The sequence below is a fragment of the Ascaphus truei genome, chromosome 4 (assembly GCF_040206685.1).
Source record: "Ascaphus truei isolate aAscTru1 chromosome 4, aAscTru1.hap1, whole genome shotgun sequence".
Classification (NCBI taxonomy): Eukaryota; Metazoa; Chordata; class Amphibia; order Anura; family Ascaphidae; genus Ascaphus; species Ascaphus truei.
Window position 1 is genome coordinate 113,345,125 of NC_134486.1, and position 11,377 is coordinate 113,356,501.

Genomic DNA, 11,377 nt, shown 5'->3' on the forward strand with positions numbered 1-11,377 from the left:
CGCATTTCACCATGTGAATGGCTTCTTCAGGCCGTTTTCCTATATAAAAGTAGTTTTATTTATTGCTTTTTAGTGCTTCTCTCTTTTTCTCTTTGAGATATTGGTTTTGTGACAAAACACAAAGAAGTTTCACTTACAATGTGCGTGCTCAGCACACACAACTTTTCTTATATTGTTTTGCGCTCATCTCTGTGTTTTCTCACATCTCTGTCAAAAGCGTGCAGAGTTCAAGCAAAAAAATATGAAGATTTTAGAGATCAAGTTGTTCTAAAAAATAGAAGCCAGTCTATATCTAACTCTGATGTGGTAAAAAGTGACCTTAGGCAATTCACATGTCTTTGTGCCTGATTTAGACTAAAATGCAACCATTGGCTTGGATCACCACCAACAATAATTCTCAGACATACAAATAAGTTACCATGGTGACAAATTGGAGGATCTTTGGTCCAAATGCCGGCAAATCAAAGAGCGGTTCATGTCTCCAGTCCCAGTGAAACATCAACTTAAAAAACACACAGAAGCACAAAACATATATTAACACAAAGGTTGTGCTAATATGTTACACAGAGACAACAACTTGTTTACCGTATCTATGGAGCTCAGGAAACGTAGCATGGCGTAAGCACTGAACGCATTTACAGCTCCCACTGATTCCCTGTTCAAGGAAGACTGGTCCCTGGAAACCACCAGAGGGAACCTGAACAGACAGCACCACGGACCCTGGATTGACATGGAGAGCACCCGGCCTACAGCTACTCCTCTTTGAACTGTGTCAATGGTTGGAAAGAGGTAAGAGGTCTCGCCTTCCAGCCCTCAGATAGGGACTGCTGAATGTTAGTCAGTCCCCTATATGGGGTTAGGCCTGTTTTTTTGTTTGTGCCCTAATTTTGTTTTGCTCAGATGAAGCTATGTTCTGTTTAAAGCTGCTGCCTAATAAAGCCTACGTTTATTTCTCCTAAAAAACGTCTCTGGTGTTCAATCCTGTGCACACATCTCCTATAGGAACTTTAAAATGTATGTTTGTGAGGAGAGTGTCTGATCAGGCATGCTAGAGAATTTCAGAGTTGGGTTGTAGCATGATAGGAGCTTTGGAGGCGGGAGTGAGTGAAGAGTAAATTATGTGTGGGAGACTTACATAGTTACATACATTGCAGATGAAGTTAAAAAAGACATACTCTATGTCCATCAAGTTCAACCTTGTATGTTAAATTTAGTCAGAGATACTCATCCTTTATTTGTATTTATATTGATCTAGATGAAGGCAAAAAAAATGATGTGTCATAATCGCGATCAGATTTCTCCCTAGATCAACATCCTTCCTATGTTTACCTACTGGTATATCCCTGTATACTTTTATAAAAAGACGTCTAATCTTTTCTTACAGATATCTATTGTATCTGCCACCTCAGTCTCCATGGAGAGATGTCAAACACGACACCTAAGCATCTAGCTTTGAGTATCGGGAGAATAGCGGAGTTTTTCTTATTTCAAGTAAGAAATCAGGCACAAGTGTGCATTTATAAAGAGGTAAGATAGTAAGTTCTATTTTTGACATGTTAAGTTTAGACAGTAACAGGACATCGAGGAGATAGCAGAAAGACAGTTAGTGACACAAGACTGGAAAGAAGTGCAAAGGTAGATTTGGTAGATTTTTTTTAAGGTAATAGGTATAACAGTAGACACCTAGAACAGAAGTATGCCAAATGTAAGTGGTAGTGAAGAGGAGACGCTGAGGGAGCATCAGATAGGAGTAAACCAGGAGATGACAGGCCAAAGCAATCAAAGCGGTGCAGAAGGAGAGGATGGTCAATGGTATGAAAAGCAGTGGAAAGGTTAAAAAATGAGTAAGGAGAACTTCCACTGTGATTTTGCCGTAAGGAGATCATCTTTTGATACGGCAGTCCCAGAGGAGTAATTAGGAGTCAAACGGAATCCAAATTGTGGTGTTTCAAGTATAATATTACCAACAGTTATGGATGATGACTTCCATAACGTGTGTACACATTACAAGTGTAATTACAACACATAACCACAACAGTCCATAGAACCCATAGAACCAGAAGAGCTCGGAAGCAAATTAGTTATGTAGCTTTTGTAATTACATGTTGTTCTAGGAGTCTTATTGGTTATTGAAATGTTTAGATTTGTTACTACTTAATGAACCAACAAGAGAGCTCTTTAGTTAATAAATGGATGTGTAAAGACTGTTCCAAACCACATATCCATGCTTGCATCTATAAAAACACAAATAAGAGACTTATGAGGTTTTAAAAGCTCTCTACACTATAATTTCATCTAGTTAACACGTTCCTGCCAGCCCGTTAAAAGATATCACAGCCTATACTAAATCTAAGTTTTCAGTTTATATACAGTATGTATCATGTCTTCAACATTTCCTTCTTTTTATATACACATACTGGATTAAGTCACAAAGAAGCAATAAATCCTAACTAGATTCCAATCATTCTTTCACACACTAATATAAGTTTGCCGAAACCACAGGCCAGTCATCAAGAAAACCGATCCAACTTCTGTCAATGGAAAATGTCAAATTCCTAATCATTCTAATTAAATAAACAAAAATGTACAAGACAAAACCAGGTCTGGTGTTATTGTTACACTATACAAAATAGGATTCCAGGCATTTTTTTCCCCTTGAAAATCCTGTTTAAATAAATAAGGTTTGTAATATACTTGATTTGCATTGTACTTTGAGTTTCCGCCTGGGGGGGATGTCTAAAAACCTCCAGCTTTAGGTACTGTATATAGAACATTGTCTTTCTTTTTTCACATAACATTGTGCGAGTATAAGCACATTCCACAAGCTGTATTTGGAACCACTTTAGGGAACTACAGTGCTGATTTATTAGGCCCAATATACTTTGAACACAAATGCATGTTAATTGCTGGACTAGGGGAGCAATACTTGCCTGCTTAAATAGGTTGCACACTATTGAGCTAGTAACGACTTGTTTACCTTATCAACAGTGGGAGTAAACACACGTTTATGAGATAGAGAACTGGAGAGCAATGCATTTTCTTTTTGGAGCCAACCTTCTTCCCAAGGACATTCAGGGATTTTATGCATTTTAATGAGAACCACAAGGCAATAAAGACAAGGCTTAAAAACGCTACAGTTTCAAAATCATTCATCAAAAAAGTACTGTATGAGATCTTTCACCCTGGTTTTAATTATTCCAAATCTTTAGTTGTAGAAAACCTGCATGAACCAGTCATTTTATTTTAAATGAAATCGGCAATTCAGGCCTTGGCAACTCGCTCCTTGATATTTACTGTACATGCTGAAGTGTAAAGTAATACTAATTATGAGTACACACAGTCTTTTAATTATAGATGCTTGTGCACAGTCTTCCATGATACCCTTTGTAACTAATTATATGCATTTTTGTTAACCACTTGCAGTTTAGCGTGGGAATATCTGAAGCTTTCTTAAGATTTTACACATTTTCAGGTGAATCATTTCAGCTTGCTCAGTCCCTCCTACAGTCAACATGAGTCAAAGGGCAATGTCATGTGAATATGATTAAACCTGGATGATTGAAGCCGTTGTGGGTTTTTAAATCAGACACTAAATACATTTTCCTAAATGATTTTTTCCAAGTAGGTTTGTGATCATTGTAACCTTAACCTTGGGAGGTGTAAGCCCTTTATTCCTCCTACTTCCACGGCTGAAATGCCCTCCTACTCTCCTGCTTAGTTCTTTGTCGGAAATGAGACCATGCAAGAAAGAACAATAATCCTGGTTTTTAAAAATAATAACAGAAAAAGTTACATGTTGGAACAGGTGGAGTGTCACATAAGACTAAACTAATTACTGCAATATGTACAACTAGGTTATCGATGTCTTAAAACAGAAAGGTATAAGGCTGAGGACCTGCTGCGGACAGGCGCGGCCGAGTGCGCTCGGGCCACCAGCCCCTTACCTCATGCCTGGCTTCCCCGCTGCCTCCTTCCGGCGAGGCTCACTACGCGCTGTGACGCATCAGCCACCAGGGGATGCAAGAGAATTGCGATCCTGAGCGGTGAGGCGTCACGTGGTGCGCAGGTGAGCCTATCAGCGCCGGGGGCTGGAGTGTCAGAGCTTCCCCCACCTCCAAAAGGTAGGGTGTGTGTGTGTGTGTGTGTGTATGTATGTATGTGTATATGTGTATATGTGTTTTGTGTGTTGTGTGTGGGGGGGGGTGGACCGACGAGGGGGGGGACGAACGGACCGACCGGGGAGGGGGGATAGCATGCAGAGCGAGCAGCAGAGGGCATGTGTGGGGTCTCCCTCCTGCAGGCCGGGAGACCCTCGCTGCAGCCCTCCGCTCAAACCACGCCTCCCGCTCCAGCTACCGCACTCTACAGACTGCAGGTAGTGGTCAATTGCCTCTCAACGCGCCGCCTGCATGCATTGCGGGCGCGCTGACTGAGGCAGCGGGGCCTCGGCCTGAGAATGTTTGACTATTTTTTAAAGCCTATTCTTGAAAGGTTTGTAAACATTCTCTATATAATGTATGTTAAGATGGGTTTACTTCTCTTTTCTCTGTATTATCTCTCTCTTATCCCTCACTCCCTTCCTAACTGGTTGTCAGACTGGTAAGGAGCATGAAGAAATCAGCCCGGAGTGGACCAGAGACGAATGAAACATTCACACAACTTTTGTACACGTATTGTACCACTCCTGAAAAAGTTTAGAAAAATTTGAAGTTTCAATACAATACTGTGCGTACCTTACCTAGTGACTAAAATGTGTGCATAAAAGGCACATGTATTTGTTTGATATTGCAGCAATGTAGAAATATTTTGTAGCTTTTGACAAATGTTAGTCCAAAATGTTGCTTGTTAATAAAAATAAAGAATTGTTTTGCAACTTTTAGAAATCCTCCTCTTCAGGGCAAGTTGGGTTCTTCATTAAAACTGGACGGAAAATCCAAGTGACTTGAATGGGAGTTTCCGCCCGGATTGAAATAGTTTCATGAATAACCTCACACTGTTGACCAATAAAAAGGTGGAAAATGTAATACCTCATGAAAATGTCTCTGTCAAGACCATTTTCCCTCTCTATCTCTTACTTCTCCCACTGATCTTTTCGTTCATATGACTTATTATTATTTATTTATAATGGGCCAACATATTCCATACCCGTACAATATGGTTGGAGGATGAAAACAATTAAATAGCAAACCTTAACATACATTGTTACAGTAAGTAAAGCCTCCCTGCCCCAAGGAGCTTACAATTGAGAAATAAGGGTAATTGGAAACATAAGGTACAGGTGGGTAAAAAGGTTGGTGTGTTTCAGATTGCTGCTTGTTATTTGAAGGAGCTGGCATTGGGGAAGAAATAAGTTGCATTGTGTGAAGGTAGAGCTGTGACAGTGATAAGACCAATAACAGAGCAGATGTAACATCAGCGAATGGCAGCATAAGGCTGCCACCCTTTGGATGCCACCAAAGGCTGTCACCATTGCTGCGACTCAGGTGTTGTTTCTAAGAGCATCTGAGATGAAGTGAAAACAGTTGAGCAGCAAACAAATCCCCACAGCACAGATGCAGGGGGTGGTACTGACGATCTCTAGGTCTTCGAAGTGCTGTCTGTCTTTTATTGATTATGTTAACCCTGTCTGCGCTGGCTTAGTAGAGAGGAGCAGCGAAGGTGAAGCATATTGGGAGACTCTCTTAGGGAGCCACCTTTGCTGAGACATATACAATTCTATTGTTGTGTATTCCTAATTGTAAGGAATCCACTACTGGCTTTGACTATAGCCTTGCAGAATCATGTAGTTGCAAGCTTCCCCTGGCAATCTAAGGCACATGTGCTGCCTCTCATTGCAGCTTCTGCCCTGTGCTACTTCATTGGAGGAATACTCACACACCCTCCTCCTGTGATTGGATCTCCGCCCTTTATATTCTAGGCGTTGGCTCTGAACCAGCGCCGAGCATAACCATTCCTACCTCTATGTTACTGTCTCTGCCACAAACCAACCCAGGCCTCTCTCCTAGTGTTCTTACCTTCCTACTTCCTGAGTATCCAGAGGCCTGTTCCTGGACGTCCGTGCTGAAGCGTTGTTGCCAGCACTGGTACCTGCTGCATTCCCTCCTAGCAGTGGCTACCCTTCCTTTCCTGCGGCCTGCTGCTATCTCCTTGCAGTGGCCTCCCCTGGACATCTGTGCTGAAACGTTGTTGCCAGCACTGGTACCTGCTGCATTCACTCCTAGCAGTGGCTACCCTTCCTTTCCTGTGGCCTGCTGCTATCTCCTTGCAGTGGCCTCCCCTGGACGTCTGTGCTGAAGCGTTGTTGCCAGCACTGGTACCTGCTGCATTCCCTCCTAGCAGTGGCTACCCTTCCTTTCCTGCGGCCTGCTGCTATCTCCTTGCAGTGGCCTCCCCTGGACATCTGTGCTGAAACGTTGTTGCCAGCACTGGTACCTGCTGCATTCCCTCCTAGCAGTGGCTACCCTTTCTGTTCCTGCGGCCTGCTGCTATCCCCCTGCAGTGGCCTGTCCTGAACGTCTGTGCTGAAGCGTTGTTGCCAGCACTGGTACCTGCTGCATTCCCTCCTAGCAGTGGCTACCCTTCCTTTCCTGCGGCCTGCTGCTATCCTCTTGCAGTGGCCTGCCTTGGACTTCTGCGCTGAAGCGTTGGTTCTTCCCGACGCTGCCCTGTGGTGAACTTCGGCCAGCCTGCTGTCTCCTCCTGCTGAGATCAGCATCATGGGCCGAGGCCGCTCCTTGCGCAGAAGCCACCCCCGCGCTCACGCTCCTAAGCTGAAGCGGGGAACTCCTGACTTCCTGTTGCCGAACTCCTGCTTCATTAACGACGATGCTGCCTTCTCCAATCCTGACCCTGCGATGTACGACTATGAACTGCGCACTCCGGATCAGTCTGCGTGGACTAAGGTCGGTGATTATATAACCCCACCTCAGCCCCGCGGTCCGGTCCCGGTTTGTGGCGAGCATCGGCGTAACACTAATATATTAGTTTCAAATGTTTCATGTATAGTTATCGAGTTCAATTTTCTTATATGGAACATGAGTTTAATGTTGTTTTATCTGAAAATGTGAAAATATTGAAATCCTTCAATTTGTATGCTATAACAAATGATGTATTTCAAAAAATCAGCAACTTGGAAGACGAGGAGGTACAATCTTGATAGGTACAGTATATGTAGATCTTAAAGTTAGCAATTCAGAAAATCAAAAAAGGGTCGATACTCGGCTATGGCCGTACATTGGCCTTATATCAAAATGGAGACAAACACCCTCAGGGGACTGCCCTTGCCTATTGAAGACAGGTGTTGCAAAATTTTTGGAAGGTTTGTGATTGCTGAAAAGCTTCAGCTGCAATCCTAATCCTGGAATTTTGCTAAAACCAATGTCCAAAGCTACAATTCTCCAAAGTCATGCACAATCCTTAGTAAGACCAAAGTCACTTGATTAAAACACACTTGTCCATTCACAGGCCACTAATGAAATGAAGAAAGTGAAGGATATTCAGCGCTCGTGCTGTAGCTGATAGATATGGAAAATCCCTTTGCTGCACGTGCAAGGAGCGTCTCCCCAATAGCTCCAACCTCAAGGTGAAAAAATATGTTGGCCCCAAGCCAAATCACCAGAAAAACTGCTGTATCTGGTGATATTAAAAATCGCTTGGGAATCATGGGTACATATAAAAGCGGTAAGTGCAAGGCGTGTAAACATATTTGTAAAGGTAAAACAGTCACGTCTTGTGCTACTAAGTCTGTTTACACCATTAAAAGTTTTATCAACTGTCAGACAACGCACGAGACTCTCATATCCACCACCAGCTTAAGTTCTTTCAAATCTAAGGCTGTCTCACACTTTAATCTGGTCTGTAACTGTTTCATACGCTCATAATATATCTTTTCTTTAACTGTGCATGCAATGTCTTGTATATAATGTATACCTTATTCATTTATGTAACTGTATTTGTAACCATGTATTATTTTGTTTTACTCTGTGCCCAGAACATACTTGAAAACGAGAGGTAACTCTCAATGTAATACTTCCTGGTAAAATATTTTATAAATAAATAAATATGTCTTGCAATGTAGCTGTAATTTACAGTACATTGGTAAGACGAAAAGACCACTTAAGATGCGCATGTTAGAACACCTGAGAAATGTTAAAAACATAACAATAACTATATCTAAAGGTATGCCACTAACTCCGTTATTAAAACACTTTAAGGAGGTGCACAATAATGATCCAGACTGTATTACATTCAAGGGAATTGAAAGTGTATCAATAAATACAAGACAGGAGAATAGAGAAAATCATTTATTAAAACGTGAACACTATTGGATTTATGAAATGCTTACTAGACATCCGACTGGTTTCAATGAACTTATTGAATTAACTCAATTTTTAAGGTGATAAATATTCTGGATAACCCTTATTATAGAAGTCCACTTCCTCCCTTTTTTACTATCGGTATTTTAAGTTTTCTGCATTTAGTGTATCTTTCAACATATTTCCTTTATTCATTATGCATGATAGTTCTATGTCATGTGTCCATTTATGTACTAAGTACCATCTGTATTGCTCTAGTTGATCATTACATGAATGTTGTAATTTAGGGCAGTGACTTACAACAAGAGTTTTTATCATTTATTGCATGCATTTGGTAATTTAAGGGTGCATGCTTTTTATGATGTTATCATGGAAGTTATTTTAATTTTATGATATCTGTATTAGCGTTTACAGTATGTTATGACTCTATGTCATGTGGCCATGTATATATGAATTATTTATATTGCTTATATGTGCCACGGCATGGAATAAGAGGTTACATCACTGTCGCAAATATCTGGCATTTTAAGGGTGTCTGTTTTGGGCCATCTCATCTGATTACCTGCCGCCTACAAATACGCGCGGATGACGTTGTGCGAAGCGCGTAGAGGTCACGACAGGTCATCCTGCGCGTGTTTGCTGACAAGCTGAAACGGAGCCTGCGAGAGGCACAAGCGGTGTGTTCCAGCTCTACGGTGCCGTGATCCGGATCCTAATACGGACACCGTGGATCCGCATTTCTGCCTCAGTGTGAGTGTCCGTCTACACTTGTCAGTCTGTTGATAGTCCTTATGGCGGTTTCACTTTAAATCGTTTGGATTGTTTTCTTTCATTGATTATATTCGTTTTTTCTGTGTTCTCTGTGTTATAGTGAGGAAAATTTAAACTAAAAACATGTGATCAGCGCTCAAACCTATAAAACTATACCTAAATATTAACTAAAATAACCAGGTGCTTTACAAGAATAAATTGAATATTTAAAGTGTCCCCTATAAGGAAAAACCTAATGTGAATTCCTCACAGCCTGAGAACGGGACATTGTGGACTGTGGATCTTCTTTATACCATCTTTTGATTCATGGGACTACTCCGATTCGTCAGGTTTATTATCTGATATTGCGCCAGGGAATTATTGTCTGTGTTTTATCTGTGTCATTTGTTCTCTGTGTTATGCTGTTTAGGGTTTAGATATCTCAGAGGTCATTTTTATGGTCCCTATATCTGAGCTGTATAACATTTTTAGCTGAGGTAGGGTTGGATCCTCTCAGTATTGTTTGTGTATTTTTAATAAATAACATTTACTTAATCCCTGGTGCGCATTTGTGCATTTTTCTTACCCACTAATGAAATTAAACTTGCAATTCATTTCCCTCCCAAGGAGAAAGCAATCCAACCTTTGCTATTAGCATATTTAGGGAAGCCAATTATGCTCTTACATTCTTAACAAAAGATTGTGTTCTAGCCAGTTGCATGGGATTGCACCTTTAAAATAGTATTATACTGTATGGATATCAGCAAAAGTGAATTTTAAATATTCTTTTGTCTAGCAAATGTCCAAATATTTATAAACCTTAAAGTAAGCTTTATTTGATAACCTGTGACATTTATACTTTTGTATTCTATTTTTAAAATATATTAGGTGATGCCCTACCTAATACTGGTGAGCAGCTTCCCACTGGCAATGAAATATTGTTGATGTAGAGCTTGCAGCTTTTTGTAGCAACGTCTCTAAATTCAGAGCATGAGATCCTTGGTCTTCAATTCGTCTTCAGTAGTGTTACCTCTCCACTATCTTCTATATGAAATAACAAAGCTAGCGGTATAACTGCCGCATCCAATCTCCTCTGTAAACCATGTTGAACCATTGAATCTCAACACCCCCATTGTACCTCTGCGTTGCCCCAAAGGCGGAAAGCCTGATGGGGCCCCCCAAGAGCTGTTCCCCTCTGCAGAGAACCAGCGTGCTAAGGGGGTCATGCACTTAGCTCCGTTAAGTAGTTTTTAGAGCACAAAGTGCTCTTAGAACGTGATGTTGCGCTGAACACGATGCACTGAGCCACGCAAACAGGCACTTTGCGCTCTAAAACTGACTTTTTTCAGGAAATTTTTCTAAGTCCAACTTTGCTCGTTCGTTACCCTGTTTGCGTTAAATTCTGCCCTTAAGCGGGATGCACTAAGCAACGCAACCTTAGCTTACATGAAAGTTGCGTTCAACAGAACACATCAGCTCAAGGTAGACATAAAAAAAAGCTGGACTTTGAAAAATTTCTTGCTTTACATTTTTGTATGCGCAACACCCATACAACAGGCCGGCGGGTGTCCCCGGCTGACCCCGCGGGGGTCCCCAAGGGAGGCCAGGGGTCGCGTGGGTGTCCCCGGCTGACCGCACGGCCGTCCCGGGGTCCCCGCGGGCCTGCTGTACCAATGTTGTGCCTACAAAAATAGTAAACATTATTTCTAACTAAATACACCCCCCTACACATACAGTACAATAATGTGCAAAATAACTATTATCCAGATATGGATAATAGATTATTTGCCCATTATTAAACACTGCATTAGCATACCTAAAAAAAAGTAAATAAAAACAGTAGCCAGCTAATCCAATGAATACAAGCAGTAACAACATCAACAATGAATTAATTAAACCATTAACCAATGAAACCAATTAATTCCTAAACCAACTCAAAATGAATAGTAACACTAACCAATCAAACCAATGAATTACTACAACATTAATGAATGTAAACATTAAAAGACAAAGAAATAAATTCAAACAATATCAGAAATAACCATAAAACGCATTAGCTAACATAATACAACATTAACTACAAACGAACACCAATCGCAAACATTTTATTACCATTAAGCAGGAAAAAAACAAACAATCACATCCACATAAGAAATTGAAATTAAAAAACAGCAATACCAAGCCACAAATGCCCCCCAAATATTGTCATAATAATGTATTAATCTGTACCCTAAAGTGGTACAGATTAATATATTATCAGTCAATGTGCCTCCCCCAAAAAAATCAAAAAACACATCCAATGAAGAAACCTG